The sequence below is a fragment of the Pezoporus flaviventris genome, unplaced genomic scaffold, assembly GCF_033815535.1.
Source record: "Pezoporus flaviventris isolate CSIRO_AGI_PZ_B2104156 unplaced genomic scaffold, CSIRO_AGI_Pfla_v1 ptg000001l, whole genome shotgun sequence".
NCBI lineage: Eukaryota > Metazoa > Chordata > Aves > Psittaciformes > Psittacidae > Pezoporus > Pezoporus flaviventris.
In genome coordinates this window covers 58030356-58049826 of record NW_026892549.1, presented here as the reverse complement: position 1 = coordinate 58049826, position 19471 = coordinate 58030356, and the positions used below count along the sequence as shown (strand labels likewise).

The 19471-nt window shown below is 48.5% G+C and overlaps 1 protein-coding gene across 15 annotated transcripts in view; it reads right to left on the bottom strand.

Annotated features, from left to right (window-relative positions):
• HDAC4 (histone deacetylase 4) overlaps positions 1-18050 on the bottom strand; it is a 214683-nt gene extending 196633 nt beyond the window's left edge. For 3 of the 15 annotated variants that reach the window (XM_061460080.1, XM_061459972.1, XM_061460062.1), the window contains exon 1: positions 17759-18047. The gene's annotated coding sequence lies outside the window, so the exon portion shown is untranslated. Of the gene's footprint in view, positions 1-961; positions 1046-4843; positions 4904-10358; positions 10481-14819; positions 14935-17110; positions 17181-17758 lie in introns of those variants that run through there. The other 12 variants (XM_061460055.1, XM_061460048.1, XM_061459973.1 and 9 more) reach the window with 11 other exon arrangements.
• Between the last annotated feature and the right edge of the window lie 1421 nt (positions 18051-19471).

The window sequence follows — 19471 nt, the reverse complement described above, 5'->3', positions numbered from 1 at the left end:
CTCTAGCTCTGCTTTCACAACTGCTAAAAATACACAATTCACCATTCTTTACCTGGGGTGTTTTCAAATCCTCATACATAGGTAGGGAAAACTAGGGACAAAAACATAGACTGGTTTGGGTTGGAAGGGACCTTAAAGCTCATCCAGCTCCAACTCCCTGCCACGGGCAGGGACACCTTCCACTAGAGCAGGTTGCTCCAAGCCCCTGTGTCCAACCTGGCCTTCAATACTGCCAGGGATGGGGCAGCCACAGCTTCTCTGGGCACCCTGTGCCAGCGCCTCAGCACCCTCACAGGGAAGAGCTTCTGCCTTATCTCCAACCTGAACTTCCCCTGTTTCAGTTTGAACCCATCACTGCTGGTCCTATTACCACAGTCCCTGATGAAGAGTCCCTCTCTGCATCCTTGCAGCCCCCTTCAGACACTGGAAGCTGCCCTGAGGGCTCCACGCAGCTTCTGTTCTCCGGGCTGAACAGCCCCAACTGTACTTCAGCTGCTACAACCCACATCTGAACTTCTTGTTCCTTCTGACAAAGAATCACAATTCCTGGTCACTCACTGTGCCCAACCCATCTGCTCTAGCAGCACAAAATAGCTGAGTACATGTGTCATCAATCACTGCGAGTTATTTCATTAACTTGCAAAAAGAATATTGACTTTTTCTTTCAAGAACAAACATTGTTTAAGGTTAGGCCAGTTCTTCTTTTTTTTTTTCCCCTGTTATTTAATTGAATGCTATCTGATTACCACAAAAAATAATTAAGTCTAAAGAACCCTGTCACATCATTCTTTTGTCAAGTAAAACATTTCCCCAAGTCTCTTTTGGAACTGACTTCACTGCAGGGCTAGTTTGGACCAGAAACTTGCATTCTCCATGTTCTCAGCTACCCTGGTGTTCAGTGCCCGGATGAGAACCAGCCTGTTCCCATCTACCAGCACCACTGTGCTTTTTAAGCACTGACCTTTGTCATGCTCTTGGAAAGAAACATGCCTCAAGGTCTCCAACAAACAAGTTGTTGCATCATTTTCAAGTGGCCGATTAGCCCTCTGGTGCTCCCTGGAAAATAGGTGATACAAGAACAGGGGTATTACAAGGGGTTGTGGGGTGTATTCTGCAATGGGGGTACCCCAGTGCTCCTGGCACAGAAAGAACACCAACAACTGGTGTCACACTGACAGCACAAACTGACACCAGTTGCACGACGCAAGCTTAGAATCATAGGATCAACCTATGGAAAAGCCCTTTAAGCTCACCCAGTCCAACCGTTCCCCAGCACTGCCAAGGCCACCACTAACCCATGGCACTGAGGCCTCGTCTCCACGGTGTGTGAGCACTTGCAGGGACGGTGACTCCAGCCCTGCCCTGAGCAGCCTGTTCCAATGCCTGAGCACCCTGTGGGGAAGGAATTGTTCCTCAGCTCCATCTAAACCTGCCCTGGTGCAGCTTGAGGCTGTTTCCTCTTGTCCCATCCCTTGTTCCTTGGGAGCAGAGCCCAGCCCCTCCTGGCTCCAACCTCCTGTCAGGCAGTAGTAGGGAGCGATAAGGTCCCCCCTGAGCCTTCTCTTCTCCAAACTGAACCCCCCAGGTCCCTCAGCCGTTCCCCATCACACTTGTGCTCCAGGCCCTGCACCAGCTCCACTGCCCTTCTCTGGACCAGCTCCAGCACCTCAACGTCTCTCTTGTACTGAGGGTCCCAGAGCTGAACACAGGATTCAAACACATTCTTCTCCCTGGACTCTCTGACTGCTTCACAGGCTTACCTGGCTCAGCCCTGAAGATCTCAGTCCTGGTCCACCACCTCCACCTCCCCATATGCAGCACATGAGCTCACCTCCCTTGCAGAAAGAAGGCATCCATGCCTGCTCACCCAACCCTGCCCAGCCACAGTCTGGAAGGAGCCACTTAGCTCACTTCTGCATTATTCTTCTCCATGCCTTAGTTAAGTGGCTTAAACACTCACTGTTAAGCCCCAGAAAGCTCTTTTGTTTGAGGACAACACCAATGCCATTTACTGCACCTAGACATCACATACCCCCTGCAAAGAACACCTATTAATGCAGCCTTACTAGGCCACTGGCAGGAATTGCTACCACCATTCATACACACATCCTCTTTCACTCCCAAACTCCAGCTCCCATAAGCCTGCCCTAGAGAAACAGGGCTGTGAGTGCAACTATCCATTGCAGGAAAGCATGCAGGCCTCCAGGGTGACAGCCCAGCTCATGAGACAACAGCACACCCTCACCCACAAAACAGAGCATCACAGGAGCTGCAGTTTACATGTTGGCAGGTTTGACTGCTTCTGCCTTGCACTGAATGCTAATACTGTTACCAAAACACTCTTGTTTCCGCAGCAACACAGCAATCCAGACCACAGTCCTCATGAACTTGTGGTGTCACTCTTCCATCTCTTCTTTTAACGTGCGTCTGTTTTCCTACAGCCAATAAAAATCATACAATCATATCAATCATGGAATGGTTTGTGTTGGAAGGGACCTTAAAGCTCATCCAGTTCCAACCCCTGCCATGGGCAGGGACACCTTCCACTAGAGCAGGTTGCTCCAAGCCCCTGTGTCCAACCTGGCCTTGAACACTGCCAGGGATGGGGCAGCCACAGCTTCTCTGGGCACCCTGTGCCAGCGCCTCAGCACCCTCACAGGGAAGGGCTTCTGCTAAAGCCTAATCTCTACCCAGTGTACATGCAGTGCATTATGTATTTGCGTATCTTCTTACTCAAAGGATCTTAATGAGGGCATCACCTAAGCACAGATTTCACATATAAGCACAGAGGATACAGCAGTGAACAGGAAAATAAAAATACAGCTTTAAAGGTAAAGTGCAATATAAACTTCTTTGTGTTATTTGTTGGCAAAACCTTTCCTCCTCTCCTCATCAGCATATGAAAAGTGATGTTGACATACACCTGTAAGAGCATGACAGAGCTGGCAGTCAAACACCGAAACACAGATAACACGGAACACCAGCAGCTAAGTCAACAGTTCTTTTTGACATCAAAAAACCTTTAAATGAACAAGAAAGCTGGAAAGGAGCTTTTGACAAGGGCATGGAGCAATACGACAAGGGGGAATGCCGCTTGCTCCATGTTTAACTCAGAAGTCCCACTCTCGAGCCACATACATGGCTAGAACAGAAAATCAACTCCATCAGCAGGACGATGTCAATTCCTGTGTTGTACCCCCCCTAAGCAGGGTTCCATTTTTAATGAGCAACAGCAGCCTTTGATAACAACCAGACTCTTCAGTCAATATTTCAAGCTTGCAGCTGACAAGCAAGAAAAGCAAGGCAGGAACAAGTGGAACTACATGTACTTGAGGGGCTTTGGGCTCAGGGTATAGCACCATCAAAGCAAACAGGACAAAAACCTCTGAAGAAGCTCTTCTGTCTATAGAGAGACAGAAGCCACCCAACTTTGGGACTTCACTTCCCAGGTGTTGCTCCAACACCAGGGCTGTAATTGAACTCGCAGTAAAGAGCTCCGTTTACATGAGGATTTATAGATCCTATTTTTCTGCTTGCACAACACGAACACAGCAAGACAAATTGGAACTGGTCCTTGAAAGAAGACAACTGGATGGTAAAGCCACAAAAACTGGGCTGTATTTCAAGGACTGATACAGTATCAGTCATATAGGGGGCTTGAAGGTAGGTTTTAAAGCACTGTCAGTCGCTAGTTGAAGAGGCTTCAAGTTAGCATGCTCAAGGAAGCCTTAGAGCCCAAGTTCACATGTGCAAGGATTCTACTGTGTTAGTTTTCTATGATCTAGAGTAAAATTTATACCCCTGTTTATGGCTTTACACACTAAACAGCATAAACACGCTATTCTTCCCTCTAAGACATCCCTCTTTCAGGTTAGGAATCAAGCCAAGTAAGTTAAACCAGGGTTTGACCCCCTTTAGCTTTCTCCATCAATTTTCCAAACACCATAGCCTGAACTTCAGGATCTGTTATTCCCTAGGCTGGATTAGGGGATTTTGCACTTTTGCATGCTCCTAAATATCCTCCCGAAAGCTTCACACCAACAGCTTCAACTGATACACCAGGAAGAATTACTCTGCTTCCAAGATAACAAGAGGAAATGGCCTCAAGTTGCACCAGGGCAGGTTTAGATGGAGCTGAGGAACAATTCTGTCCCCAAAGGGTGCTCAGGCATTGGAACAGGGTGCCCAGGGGAAGGCTGGAGTCACTGTCCCTGTGTAGATGTGGTGCTCGGGGACATGGTTTAGTGGTGGCCTTGGCAGTGCTGGGGAATGGTTGGACTCAATGGTCTTCATGGTCTTCTTCATCCTCAATAATTCTCTGAGCTGCCATTAGCCACCACAGCTCTGCTGGGCAGAATGTCTCTTCACTTCATCACCTGCTACAGAGCTGCTACTCTAAAATACATGAACAGGAATAGATTCGTAGAATGGTTTGGGTTGGAAGGGACTTAAGATCATTCAGTTGCAACCCCTGCCATGGGCAGGGTCACCTTCCACTAGAGCAGATTGCTCCAAGCCCCTGGCCTTGAACACTGCCAGGGATGGGGCAGCCACAGCTTCTCTGGGCATCCTATGTCTTCCTGTGCTGCAAAAACACACTGCTGGGTCATCCAAACAACTCCTCTGCATTTAAGCCGTTCAATCAAGAGCACACAGCACTGCAAATCCAACGTGCCTCCCTGCTCCCTCAGATCACTCTGCATGCAAAGCACTCCACACGCTGGGGCAGGGGAAAGCAGGCTGTCAGGATCTGTTCCTAAGCTGGAATGGGGAGATAAACTGAAATGGAAAGGAACAGAGGCTGCTGCCACATCCAGATGCACAGAAGGCACTGAAAATGTACCAGTAAATATGTACATCAGCAGCCACTTCTAGGAACATCCAAAAGCACCTTCAGTTCTGCTGAACTTCACTGTGTTAAAGCAAGACACAGACTCTGACAGAGCCAGCTTTAATTCTCCTTCAAGGAAACACCAGACTAGATCATAAAATCATAGAACCAACCAGGTTGGATAAAGATCTTTAAGTTCATCAATTCCAATCACTGCCCAGCACTGCCAAGGCCACCACTAACCCATGGCACTGAGGGCCTCGGTCATCTCTTAGGTCATTTCCAACCAAAAGCCTTCTATGATTCCAAGGTATCTATTAAAAAACAAGTCCCCACATTGAACATAAGAGTATTTGCAAGTAGTTTTGGACATTTACCTTTTAACACCCTCATTTGGAAGCTCCATAAAAAGTACTATCAAAAAGACTCTACCTGAAGCTGCAAATGACCCCAACAAAGTTTCATCAACTCCCAGTTCCAAAAAGCTAGCTGCCCCAAAGCCACAAACAGCCCATTTCCCACAAGATGCCAGAGAGGAGGAAATAAAAGCTGTATTGACCATGCACCCCTGAAGGCAGATACTTCAGAGCAAGAGCTGCAGTTTACGTGACTCGACAGCAGATCAGCAACTCGGGAGAGCTGCTTCTGAAAGGCAATACTGGGACATCCATCTGTTGTCCTTGAAGTTTTGAGAGACACATCAAGCAGAAACACATCTATCTGGAAAGATTAAATATAGAAAGGATTCATATAGATCTATATGAAAGAGATTTGTGAAATAAATATATACATATGTATATATATTTTTACATGTGTCTATATGCATATATGTACATATACATGTATATATACATGTATATGTACATATATATGTGTATATACATATATAATATAGATATGTAAATACATATATGGCTGCCCCATCCCTGGCAGTGTTCAAGGCCAGGTTGGACACAGGGGCTTGGAGCAACCTGCTCTAGTGGAAGGTGACCCTACCCGTGGCAGGGGGCTGGAACTGGGTGAGCTTTAAGGTCCCTTCCAACCCAAACCAGGCTGGGATTCTGGGATTCTGTAGTGAAACATCAGCACCAAAGAAAGCATTTCTCTTTATTTTCACTTCCTTTTATCTGCCTATCACCTCTGAATCAGAGAGACACTTTCTTTTATCTGCCTATCACCTCTGAATCAGAGAGACAAAGGCCAGTTTTGGATATAGCCCCAGACATGCATTCTGCACATTTATAAGCAGCTCTTCCCTTTTGTGGCAGGGACCGAACTCAGCTTCACTAAGTTATTCCAGGAGCCTGTTTCCTAAAAGAAGGGGAAATACAGTACTCCAATGAGGATACCTACTTGACAGCCCCCGTCTTCTCCTCTCAAAGTACATGGTGAAATCAGCTATCTAATGAGCTCAAAGAAACTCATCCATTGCTAGCATCAAAAACCAGCCGTGTGCTAAAGCTAGGCAGATGTAACAACCAACAAATCAGACCTTTCCAGGCTGAATAAGCCTCCCACATACAGCATAATACAACAGAAATCATTTACCCAGGAATGTAAGAGACACTGCAGAGCTTAGAGCACCCTCCAACTCCCCAAAAGCTCCGTACCTGTGGTAAACACAACAGCAATTTACACTCAGTAAAGCTCCCAGCACTGATGGTCCCGAAGAAGGGTTATGACAAAGCATATTTGCTGGCAGGGAGGCTACATGAAGCCATAGAAAGGGTCTGCAAGGGCCTGCTCTAGGAGGGAAGAGCCCCATAAAGGGCAGGGAAAAAAAATAATCGACTGCAAAATGCCCGGTACTGAAACACCTGTGCCCGAGACATGCTCTTTCCATCACAGCCACCCCAAGCACTGCATTGGAAGCCCATTCTATACTGCCCAGAAAGCTCTTCTCATTTAGGAATCCTCCTGTAGCTGCAGGAAAACATTAGTACCTTTTCTTGTGTTTGCTTGAATTTCACACCCACACTTGTTGGTTGGCTACAGCATATGCTCAGAATTCATTTAGCTGTATTCAGAGGCTCTGCTGCTTTCCATTTGTGTTGCCAGTGTTAGGAACAAGCCTCAGAGCTATACACTGAGGCCCTGGAATTTAAATATACGATAACACTGTAAATAAAAGGAAACAAATTCCTTAAGGAAAACCTTGTCGCATGCCAGATCAGTTCCCAATAGGAACCACTCTGCTTTGACAAGAGATAAATATTTACAGTGTAGAACAGAGAACACCTTGTGTTGCAAGAGGAGGAATTCAAGCCTCATCTGTCCCCGGTATACTTAAGAGGTTATTTGGATTGATAAAGAAAGAAAATACAATCACAGTACCTAGAAGCAGACACTGCTCATTTCCATCACCAAAACACAGAACGGAAGGGAGTCACACAGCGAGATTGTCAAACAGACTGAATCCAGAACAGATTTTCACAAAGGGAGACCTCATCCCCCAGGGAATGCAGACAGTTTACAGCAAAAGAGGAAATTATTGCCAAGAATATGCTGCCTTCCTTTTTTTTTTTCCCCCTTTTCATTTAAATATAGCCTTAACTTGCTCCTCTTTACATGTTGTGAATGTAGACACCGAAGATGCTTTCTCACTGGGACAAAAAGGCAGCAAGAAGCATTAGATGTCCCTGTTGAGCTCCTCAGATTGGGGGATATCATCCTGGGGATACCCTCAGCAAAGAGAAAGCTCAGGCATTAGTTTATTAGGCTATCTCCCTGTTTCCAGGGCCTCCTGGCTTGAGCAGCTCTTTCCAGCAAAGGAAAGAATGTGGGGAATGTCATTCAGAATGGCACTTGGGAAGACCTAGGAATGGGAAGTATACAATAACTGGATATCCTTCTCCCGAGGAGGGGTGATAAGCCCCATGCAAAGAAGATGCCCTTGTTTCTAGCATTAGACAGCTACATCTCAAGTTGCTTGGGGTTTTCTGACATTTAAATGAGGCAAGCACCTTATTAAACAGAAACACAATGGCTTTATGATGCCTCTGCAGCTCTAATTCCAGTTTCTAACAGGACCTGCACCAGGACAGCCTGGCTTAGCTGTTACACCACAGGATTTCATATCTGGAGTGTAATACTCCTCACCCAAGTGCTATTTGGGCTTTTATTGCACATACCCTTTGAAAAGGGCCAGCCCAGCCACCCCTAGGTTTATGGAAGAGTTCAATGTCTATCTCCAAGTCTCAGTTTCCTTACTTCCTTCTCCTCTTACAATGGAATTATTACCTTGTGCAAAACTCGCCTGCCTTGACCCCACTGAGTGCAAGCAGCATTACTGTGTGGCACCGTCCCTGCCACCACTCCCTGTGCCTGCGTTCCACACACCAGCTCTTCACCCACTCCCCTGCTCTCAGCATCCCTCCACAGCAGGCTATTTTTAGACCAGCATTTTTATAGCAAAGACCAGAAGCAGCACAATTTCAGTGCCAAAATGGATTCAGCTGAGCCTTCTAACACTGCCAGTAACTGGCATCACAACACTGTGGTCTGATGGTCTGTATGTCTGCACCAGGGCCACTGTAAACCCCACAGCACCCTCCCAACTGCCCCACACCACCAGGTCACCAGCCAGTTCACCAAGATCAGCCCAGAACTGCCCATGAAGGATTCATACCGTTCATCCCCCCATCAATAGAATGCACTGTGCTTTCTTTTTCCATGGGCGTGTAAGCTTTCTTCACTGAGAAGGGCTTGATCCATCCCCTAAATGGAACACCACCTATCTTTACACTTGCAGTGCCATGGACCAGACATGAGAATCAGACTCAGCAGGTCCCACCACCACCTATTTCTGTTTACAAAGCATAAACTAACACAGGAAACATCAGCCTAAGCTATCCACATCCAGCCACAGATGTGAACAAGACCATGTAATCTGTGTAAATCCACCCAAAACCAGTGTGGACTGCTCATAAGACTGTACAGTATGTGCTTATGTTCAATGATTCATAATTCTCATGAATAAGATTTCAACTTAGAAGGCCATCTCCTGGAGAAGAGAAGGCTCCTTAAGGGGAGACCTCAGAGCAGCTCCAGTGCCTAAAGGGGCTACAGGAAACCTGGAGAGGGACTTTGGACAAGGGCCTGTAGGGACAGGACAAGGGGAATGGCTTTAACCTGCCGGAACAGGGGAGATAGAGATGAGCTCTTAGGCAGAAGATCTTTTCCTGTGAGGGTGCTGAGGCGCTGGCACAGGGTGCCCAGAGAAGCTGTGGCTGCCCCACCCCTCGCAGTGTTCAAGGCCAGGTTGAACACAGGGGCCTGAGCACCCTGCTCTGGTGGAAGGTGTCCCTGCACGTGGCAAGGGTTGGAACTGGATGAGCTTCTAACCCAAACCATTCTCCAAGTCTGTGATTTTCTCACAATCAAGACGTTGCCATTAGATTCAAACAGAAAAATCAGTCTTGTGTAGAAGTGCACCACAGAATCCATATGGAAGATAATTTATTGTGTCCATTTACATTAAGTAGGTCAAGAAAAACAGAAATGCAAATGCAGCTCACGGCAGCCAATATCTGTTCCAGTCCACTGGGAGGTTCAGTTACTCAGCAGCATCTCTAACACTAGTTCCAAACACACCTGACTGTGTAGCCTCTTCACGTTGCTTTACCCTTTCTCTTCATCACAGAACAAAGGCAAGATGAAAAGTTTTGTGCATACTCACTACCAAACCCATCAGGGCCTTGCTTCATCACACTGCCACCAAGTTAAGAGCAGCAGCAACCAACCTAAACATGGAGAACCTCAGTAATCTGTGACAGCAATCACTAACCACAGCAAAGGAAGGTTTACACAAATCCAGGGGCTGGGTTGTTGACAAACAGCAGGAAACAGCAGCACTAGAGCTGTACATAGAGAAAGAAAAGGCTCTGTTTAGCACTAACCCAATAAAGATGCTGCAAGCATCCTAGGGAGCCATTTCTTTCACTGGCCCTGAAGCCACTACAACAGCCCCAAGCACACCCAAACTGCATCCGTCTCCTTGCAAAAGAAGCAGGAGGCAGCAGGAGACTGCACCCTACTGTTTTCTTGCCCTCTCCGGTTTATAATAGGTGCCATCATTCATCCCCTCCAACAAGACCTCCACAAGAAACATGACCCCATGTGTCCTGAGATACCGCACACGGGTGCCTGTGCTCCCTTTTTCCCCCCAAACAATCTAAAGAAACATGCCAGGCTTCCTGCTGTGCCACAAGAGATCAGTCTCTGTGTCTGAGTCCTGCCAGCCTCATCCGCACCACAACACAGACGGGTCCCCTTCCTGACTCAGCCAAAGCACTAGGTATTTATTTATTGGTAAGTCTGTGCTGGCTGGAGAAGCAACTTTCTTTATTAGTACGCAGTGCCCTAAACTATAATCCAGCCTGCAGGAAAGCTCAGTTTTACTTATGGATTCTCCTTCTAGGACCCCTAGAGCCTGGAGCAAACATCAACAAAACCTGGAAAACTCTTTCCCATTGGGAAAATGCACCTTTCTGAATACTTTGACCAACACTTCTTTCTGAGTACTTACTGGGAACAACATCCAACAGAATTCATTCATTGTTTCAGGCTTACATTTTGGATCGTTTTCTTAGAGCAACACACACTAGACAAAGTTTTGTCCATGCAACATCCAAACTGAACGGTTTTCTGCTGAGCAAACACAATGCAAGTTATTTGAGCATACGAGGAAAACACAGAAGAGAAGCTGCATGGAGACCTCATAGCAGCCTTCCAGTATCTGAAGGGGGCCTATAGGGATGCTGGGGAGGGACTCTTCATTAGGGCCTGTAGAGACAGGACAAGGGGAATGGCTTTAACCTACCAGAACAGGGGAGACTGAGATGAGCTCTTAGGCAGAAGATCTTCCCTGTGAGGGTGCTGAGGCACTGGCACAGGGTGCCCAGAGAAGCTGTGGCTGCCCCATCCCTGACAGTGTTCAAGGCCAGGTTGGACACAGGGGCTTGGAGCACTCTGCTCTAGTGGAAGGTGTCCCTGCTTGTAGCAGGGGTTGGAACTGGATGAGCTTTAAGGTCCCTTGCACCCCAAACCAGTCTGGGATTTTTATGTTAACAGGCTAAGAATAACATCATCCAAGCTTTAGGCTTTTACTGAAGGAAAATGAAAACTCAAACAGGAAGACAACTTGGAAATGGCTGGGTAAAAGGGGACCAGCATAAGATGCTCATCTCCCTTTAATCCTGAAGAGCCAATGTAAATAACTACTTACTTAAGGTGAAAAGCCCAAAGGCATTAGTTCGGATACAGCTGTGATGCCACACGCACCTTGCTCCCCATGTCCTCACATACAACTGCACACGGGACAAAGCACTGGTTCAAACCAGTACACCATCTTACAACACCTTGCACACCAGTAGCAGGGACAGGGTAGCCCTGAACAACTGCTGCTTCTCACATTTAATGCCAACTGTACCAAACTAATGCCCTCATGTGCGTTTGACAAATGAAGCTCCATTTCACACAGAACCGGTTACAGAATACTAATGTTCACAGAATTTAACAGTAATTAAGTCTTGCTGACAGATACCTCATTAAAGCACCAGTTCTCCAGAAAAATCACAAAGTGAATTATTTCCTACGCAGGAAATGGCAGCGTTTTTTCACTCCTCCTAAAAGATAAATGGAGGTAAGTTCAACTGGATGTCAGTGCTCCCCACAATAAGAGTGAGCTGTTTGAAAAGATTTAAAACAATACATTGCTATGCTGCCAGCACAGAGATGGTCATCTCCTCGACATGCTTTTATCCTATGATTGCAAAACCAGACCCCTTACAATAAGAGTTTGTCACCAGACAGCTTATGGCTGGTTATAAAACGTGTAGATACACACGTCCAGGAAAGGCTACGCGAGATCTAACTTGGAAGAACACAAGGGAGTGAACACAGCAGGCTTCAACCTGTCACTTCAGCAAGTCACATCTTCACCATGGAGAGATGAAGAACTTACTGAATGTGCTCCTAGGCATCATCACCTCGTGGGCAACACTCTGGCAGAGTAACACTTAGTCATATCTGATGTCCAAACTACTGGAATGATTATAGAATCACAGGATCAACCAGGTTGGAAAAGCCCTTTAAGCTCACCCAGTCCAACCATTCCCCAGCACTGCCAAGGCCACCACTAACCCATGGCACTGAGGCCTCGTCTCTGCGGTGTGTGAGCACTTGCAGGGACGGTGACTCCAGCACTGCCCTGGGCAGCCTGTTCCAATGCCTGAGCACACTGTGGGGAAGGAATTGTTCCTCAGCTCCAGTCTAAACAATGCTCCAAAAGAACAAGCTCTTTCTTCCTCAGACCCAGATAAGCCACATGAGCTGCACATATTGCCTTCAGCTTCCCCCAGCACCTCTCTGGCTCCTTTCCGCTTCTCTACCAAACTAAATGGCTATCTCAGAGGACTCTTAGGTTAAAACTACATCTTGACCAAACTAGAAAGAAGTTTCTCATTAGTCTGAGATCCCACTTTCAACTTGTAACTTTTTGGTTTTTAAATGCTTCTTGTCTGAGGAACAAAGGTTAAATCACTTCATGAGGACAGATGGCCGAGTGTGCCCATGACCACAAGTCAACACAGCATTCCTCTGCACTAGTAGATGGCAGTTTGAAGCAGCTTTTAATCAAATCATATCCAATAGGAGAACATCAAGGGAAAAAATACAGAGTTGATCAGGACATGTCTAGCAACGAATACCATGAAAAACAGAACGAAAAGCCTGAGTTTTTATAGAGGAAGGCCAAGCTGTAATTCCTTGCAAAGGGAAAACCACAGAAGCTTTCCAAGAGATTTTACAGTCTTTTCCTAATTGTTCCCTTTTACAAAGCTGTTACGCAACCTCTGTGTGCTTTCCTGCTTCTCTACCCCCGTTATTTCACCCATTCCCCCCTTGCCCCACACACTCTGAGGCAGCTAGCTCCAAACAGCCAGCAACACAGGAGATAATTTGTCTCTCCTCTCAGTTTCAACTGCCCATGTTTTGCAGCGAAGCAGCATCACCCAAAATCTGCTTACTATTCAAGCAATGACAAGCATCACTTCACGAATCATCTGTTATGGACTGCCTTATCAACATGGGCCATTGCAGGAGAAAGCAAACCTGGCCCACTTCAGTTTTCTGCAGAACACAATCAAAATGCAGGTGGCAGGAGTTACTAGAGCAGTCTGAGGACTTCCCTCACCCAAGGGCTCGAATACAGAGACAGTGCCCACAGCAGAGACCATCTAAATCAGATCAAAATGCTAAGATGCATTTCCTCCCCCCCCACACACACACAGCTTTTACTCCCATTTCTTATGCCTCTCGGTAGGTAACAACATTGCCACATTCCTGATTATTAAAGCAGTCAGTTTTAGTGTTTCTGCCTTTTCTCAGCTTAAACAATGAGGCAAACCCAGGCATTTTCATGGGGTTTCCCCCTGTACCCAGACCTCTGAGAGGAGAACTGGGTTCCTTTCATTGCTTCGGAGCATCGGGATGCTTGGACCTGGGGAACCTGGGAGCAAAAGTAACTGAAAACCAGAAACTAAGCATTAGGGACGAGGACTCAAAACTGACGAGCAGGTTTGAAGTGAGTGACAACACATCCTGCCAGCTTCTGTCTCCAGCAAAACAGGCTTCTACAAAAGCACAAACCCAAAGGACCCCAGCAGGAGTCTGACAGAATCCAAACCCAATAGCCGGCCTTGTAGGCTAGGTAAAAGACTACAGACAAGCAATGGGGTAACTGGAAACAAGCTAGAGGTGACCTGGACGAGCAATGAAGATGACACGAAAAGAGTCATCAAGAACACTTGGCAAATATTCCATGAATGATGTTACCAGTATCCAAATAACAGGTTCAGTTAACATCTCGCGGTGGTTTGTGACAACTGTTGCTGTCTGGAACCAGCTAAGCAACAGATACCGTTCAGCAGATAAACTATTCTGGTAATATTACTGTGTGTACTCAATAGGTGCAAGACAAGTAAAAATATGGTCCCAAGACTCTGCTACACACACACACACACACACAATGCCAAGAGTATTTATTTCCAGTAAACACAAAACAATTCAATGCCAAGGAGTGTAACACAATCACTTCTTTAACTGGAAAAGAGATGCTTTAAGCCCAAGGTTATTTTGGCACAGCTGGGCAGCGAGCATCCAGGTTTTCAGATCCTAAAGAGAGCATCGCACTAGCAGACACTTCACTGCACTTAACCCAGACAGATGCATGTTACCCTTGAGAAAACACGAGGACAAGGACGTACTGTGGCCTTACAAAACCCTTCCAGCACAGCAAACAACCACTGGAGAAACACTTCAAGCAATCCAAAAGTGCCAAAAACAATTCAAAGCCCCTTCTTCTAAGTGCCCTCTTGTTTTCACTTTTCATAGAATCCCAGACTGGTCTGGGTTGGAAGGGACCTTAAAGCTCATCCAGCTCCAACCTCTGCCATGGGCAGGGACACCTTCCACTAGAGCAGGTTGCTCCAAGCCCCTGTGTCCAACCTGGCCTTCAACACTGCCAGGGATGGGGCAGCCACAGCTTCTCTGGGCACCCTGTGCCAGCGCCTCAGCACCCTCACAGGGAAGAGCTTCTGTCTAAGAGCTCATCTCAATCTCCCCTGTTCTGGCAGGTTAAAACCATTCCCCTTGTCATGTTCCTATAGGCCCTTGTCCAAAGCCCCTCCCTAGGTTTCCTGTAGCCCCCTTTAGGCAGTGGAAAACAGCTCTAGAGGTCTCCTCAGAGCCTTCTCTTGTCCAAGTTCTCTTTTGTGTTAATGGGAACACAGAAGCCTGTGTAACATGAGCACAGCAAAGCAAGAAGTTGCATTTTGACGAACACAAAGATTAAAACGTGCAAGAAACTACTTTCTCTGGTTGACTCTTTTTGCTAGTAAGTCACCATCAAAAGGCAAGTGATCAGTGAAACCAACTTCCACTAAGGAGTTCACAGGCCCTTGGTGTACCCAGCCTGCTACCTCCTAACCTGGGGCTGCCAGATGTTCCCTGGGCTCCTCGAGGACTTCTTTGTGTGTTTCCCTTGGTGCTGACCACAGGTTGAGTAGCTCACACCTGCCTGTTTTCTCCTACTTTAGGATAGTCTGCTGGAGATCACACAACATGAACACAAACTGCTCCACAAACATTTCCTCCCAAAGGAATAAAAACTTTCATGCCATACCTACACTCTTCTTTCATGCCCCCAGCCCATTAAGTAAATGGCAAATTCCTCTGGTATTCCAAGGTAATTTTCAAAATGCATTTCATGCATTTTCTGATCTGTCTCCTTTCTACAGCCAAGTCCTGAAGCAAACCCAAAAGAATTACGGGGAAGCAAACCCAAAAGAATTACGGGATGGCAAAGTTAAATTGTAAAGATGGAAACATTTGGGGATTCTTTTTGTCCCCTTAATTTGGGCAACCAAGGGCACAGCTTAACACCAGCAACTGGAATGTGTCAGATGCACATGCCAAAACATCCCAACAGGAAGCATATAATCCTGGAAAGTCATGTCTTACACATTTCTCTTGATACAGAGAGGCTGCAGTTGCTAAAACTTACTCTAACTGGGTGGCATTTTACATCTCTAAATGTAACGGAGTAAGCACATTGCCATGGCTACAGGATGATTCTGCACTAACTTTGTTGCCTCGTAATCGCTGTATATTTGTATACATGCAGCTGAGCTTCCTTAATTCAGTGCCCTCAAAAAGGCTGTCGAGTGCCAATAGCAGCTTTTAGGCTCAAAACTCCATAGGGGGGTGATGGGAACATCAGAAACAACTAAAAACCCGGTGCCGCGACAGCCCACATTAGGGAAAGCAAAGGAGAAATAGGAACAAGCAAGCTTGCCAAGAAGCAGATTATTATATAAACTTCACAGCTCCTTAGCTTTTACAAATGTTGCCATTAAAGAAAGAAGAAAAACAACTCATCCCTAATTCAAATAATTATCTCCAGGTAACTTTTGGCAACAACCAAAAGCGCTTTGATGGCAGCAAATACAATCCCATTTATTGACAGGGCATAAGAGCAGTAAATCAAAATGCATTGACAAGGAGACCGGAGCGCCAACAGCCAAAATCATGCTCACTCCATATCTCCAGGCTCACATGAGCATGAGGAAGGCAACAGAATACAGCTGTTGGGAACAAGCACAGAACCAAGCTGCTTGGTGAGAAGAAACACACACCACCAGCGAGCGCCTCTACCCCGCTCCAGCACCCTGCTTCCCAGCTTTACAAGTGATTTTCACATCCTGAATCCACCCACAGCTTTCTAACACCGATCCCACTTCTTGGGAACATTTTTAGACCTGGAATCCAGTCTGGAATACCAGGCAAGATGAAATCCTCGCTTAACAGGCACAAAACAAGCCGTTTGGTGACAAGCCTGCTTTATGTAAAGCTCCCAAAGCAGGCTGTTGACAAGCAAGCCAACCACCCGAAAAAGCCTTCCACTCTCCCCAAACGAGTGCCACAACACAATTACGCAAGTGTTGTGCATGACGGGCAGGTTTACATCCCTTTGAACGGGGGAGACGATGGCCAAACAGCCATTATATCAGCACGTTCTGCTTGCCGAAGGTGCCGTGCACCCAGCAGAGAACCCCGACAGAGCAGAGGGATTGCACAGCATCTTCCCTGATAAATTCCTGCAGCAAAACCCACACACAGCCAAACGCTCAGCAACACCCTCCTCCGAACGCACCAGAACCTCTCTTTTTCAGCCTCGTTTCTCATTGCACAAGGCAACTCTTTACATTTCGGAGCGGTTCACACACTTTATTGACCCACAGCTCCCCAAAATGCGTGTTTTAGGGGGAGAAGCCATAGTGTAGAGCCCTGCCTCGGCTCGGAGCTGTCATCTTCCCTTTGCAGCCCAACGTTACCGCCTCAAAACACGGTGATGTTAAGGAGCACACTCCTTGTTTTCTCCTCCTAGTTACCAAAAAAAAACATTTTTAACGGTGCTTTTTAGCGGGGGACCATTGGACAAGCTCCATGCTCCAACCCCGGAGCCGCTGCCCCGTGAAGCGCGTCCCCACCGACACAAACTTTCCCCAAGTCCACCGTTATTCACCGGGAAGCGCCGAGCAAGACCCGACCCCGCTCGGCTCCGCAGGGCCCCGCCGCAGGGCCGCCGCGCCCGCCCCGGCCAACACCCGCGCCCCGCCGCCCCCAGGCCCACGCCCTCAGCACAGCCCACACGGCCTGGGCCCGGCGGGGCTGGGACTGGGGCCGGGTGCGGGCCCGGCCGTCGCCCGCGGCACTCACCGCTGCCCGCATCGCTCCCGCCGAGCCCCGCGCAGCACCGAGGCGGCGGCGCTGCTCGCCGTGAGCGGAGGGAGAAAGGGAGGGAGGGAGGGAGAGGGGGGGAAGGAGGAGCCGCGGCCGCCAGGCAGAGGAGGGGCGGGGCTACGCCGCAGCGAGCGAAGGGGGCGTGGCTTGCGGAGGCGCCAGCCCCCACCCTCCTCATTCACAAAAACGCGAGAGGCGGGGAGGCGCCGCACGCGCTGATTGGCCAGCGGAGCTGCCCGTCACACCCCTCCGCCCCATGGAGAGTGATGGCGTGCGGAGGCTCCACCCGCCCTAGCGCGTCGACCAATCAAAGCGTGGCAGAAAATGCCGAGCGGCTCAAATACGCCCGCCACCGCTGCAAGGGCGATTCTGATTGGCTCAAGCAGCTGCCCATCACCTCCCTTCTCCAGAAGGGAACGCCTCACGGTTCGGAGCACGGAGAGATGAGGAAAAACCAGCGGCGCTCAAACGGCCACTCGAAGAACGCGGCGGCCGGGAGCGTCTCCGCCGCCATTACAACCCGGCGGGCAACGAAAGAGCCCCACGCCACGGCGGGGGTCAGCACAGAGAGGCCCGATCGAGAGCGAGGGTGTGGAAAGCAGCGGTGCGCCGCCGCGTACTGACCTGTGTCGGCGGCGGACGAGGCGGGAGAGCCGCGTGGCGATGGCTCCGGTGCGCGGGACACCGCGGCGGGCGCGCCACCGACGGACTCAGCCCGTGACGGGATCCGCCATCTTGGAATTTTTAGATGGAAAGTCACGTGGTGCGACCATTTTTCCCCGCGGCCAATCAGGAAGCGCGGTTTATTTATAGCCCGGCGAGGGAGGGGGAGAAGGGGACCAATCAAGACACGCCCTCACCCTCACGGCACCGCCCCGTGGCGCGCGGCCCGTCGCCTTGGCGACGGCGCGCCCGGTGGTGTTGGGCTTGTGGGGGGGGCGCTGAGGCAGGGGTCCGCCATGTCTGCTCTAGGCCCGTAGTCCCGGAGGGGAGCCGAGCTCCGGCCTGTGGCGGGGCGGCCGAGCAGCGAGGGCGGTTGAGAGCCCGAACACGGGTGTGGGTCTCCGAGGCCGGAGGTGCCCACTCGGCTTTGGAGGCCCGGACAGGCCTGGAGACTGTTTGGGATGTGTTGGAGTGTTACCGCGGCAGCATCCAGTTCCAACCCTTTGCCACAGGCAGGGACACCTTCCACTAGAGTAGGTTGCTCCAAGCCCCTGTGTCCAACCTGGCCTTGAACACAGCCAGGGATGGGGCAGCCACAGCTTCTCTGGGCACCCTGTGCCAGCGCCTCAGCACCCTCACAGGGAAGAGCTTGTGCTTGAGATCAAGTAAATAGCACCAGTCAAAAGACAGCTAGAGGTGATGGATTGTTTGGAAGTGAATTCTTTCACTTATAGCAGGAAAGTGATGCATTCTGATGTTTTCCTTCCTTGGGTAGTTTGAGACAGCAAAAAATGAGGTTTTTTTGATTATCAGGATACTAACGGAGAAGGATTAACTAGAAATGCTGGAGCAAATGCAAGCCATGGCATGTGAAAACCTAGAGAGGGGCTTTGGACAAGGGCCTGTAGGGACAGGACAAGGGGAATGGCTTTAACCTGCCAGAACAGAGGAGATTGAGATGAGCTCCTAGGCAGAAGCTCTTCCCTGTGAGGGTGCTGAGGCGCTGGCACAGGGTGCCCAGAGAAGCTGTGGCTGCCCCATCCCTGGCAGTGTTCAAGGCCAGGTTGGACACAGGGGCTTGGAGCAACCTGCTCTAGTGGAAGATGTCCCTGCCTGTGGCAGGGGTTGGGACAGGATGAGCTTTAAGGTCCCTTCAACCCAAACCCATTCATCTATGTATAGTATTTTCATAGAATATGAAACTTTTTGTCCGTTTTCTGCACCCAAGTGTTACTTTTTTACCCATCAAGTATTGTCTATAAAAAATGGCTGCTGAGTGCTCTGTTTTTAATAGCAAACAGCTGAATCGGGATATAAAAAATACACGAAAAGGGAAGAACATACTTAAAAAAATCTCTGCTAATCTTGGCCTCAATTACCAAGAGTAAAGAAATAAAATGGATTATTCAGGGCACTGCCTCTACCCATGTGTTCCTAGCAACCATTCAACATTTAATTGATTTTGCTATTTTCTAAAGAATTACTCTATTGAACTGTCAAGTCTTCTCTAGCTGCACTTTCTTCATTAGCCAAGCCCAGAGCTGCCACAACTCTCACTTCGCTTGTGTTTCGATGATTTACCTTTCACTAGGACAATGCAAGAAGCGAGTCACACAATCTCAGACTGGTTTGGGTTGGAGGGGACCTTAAAGCTCATCTTGTCCCAACCCCTGC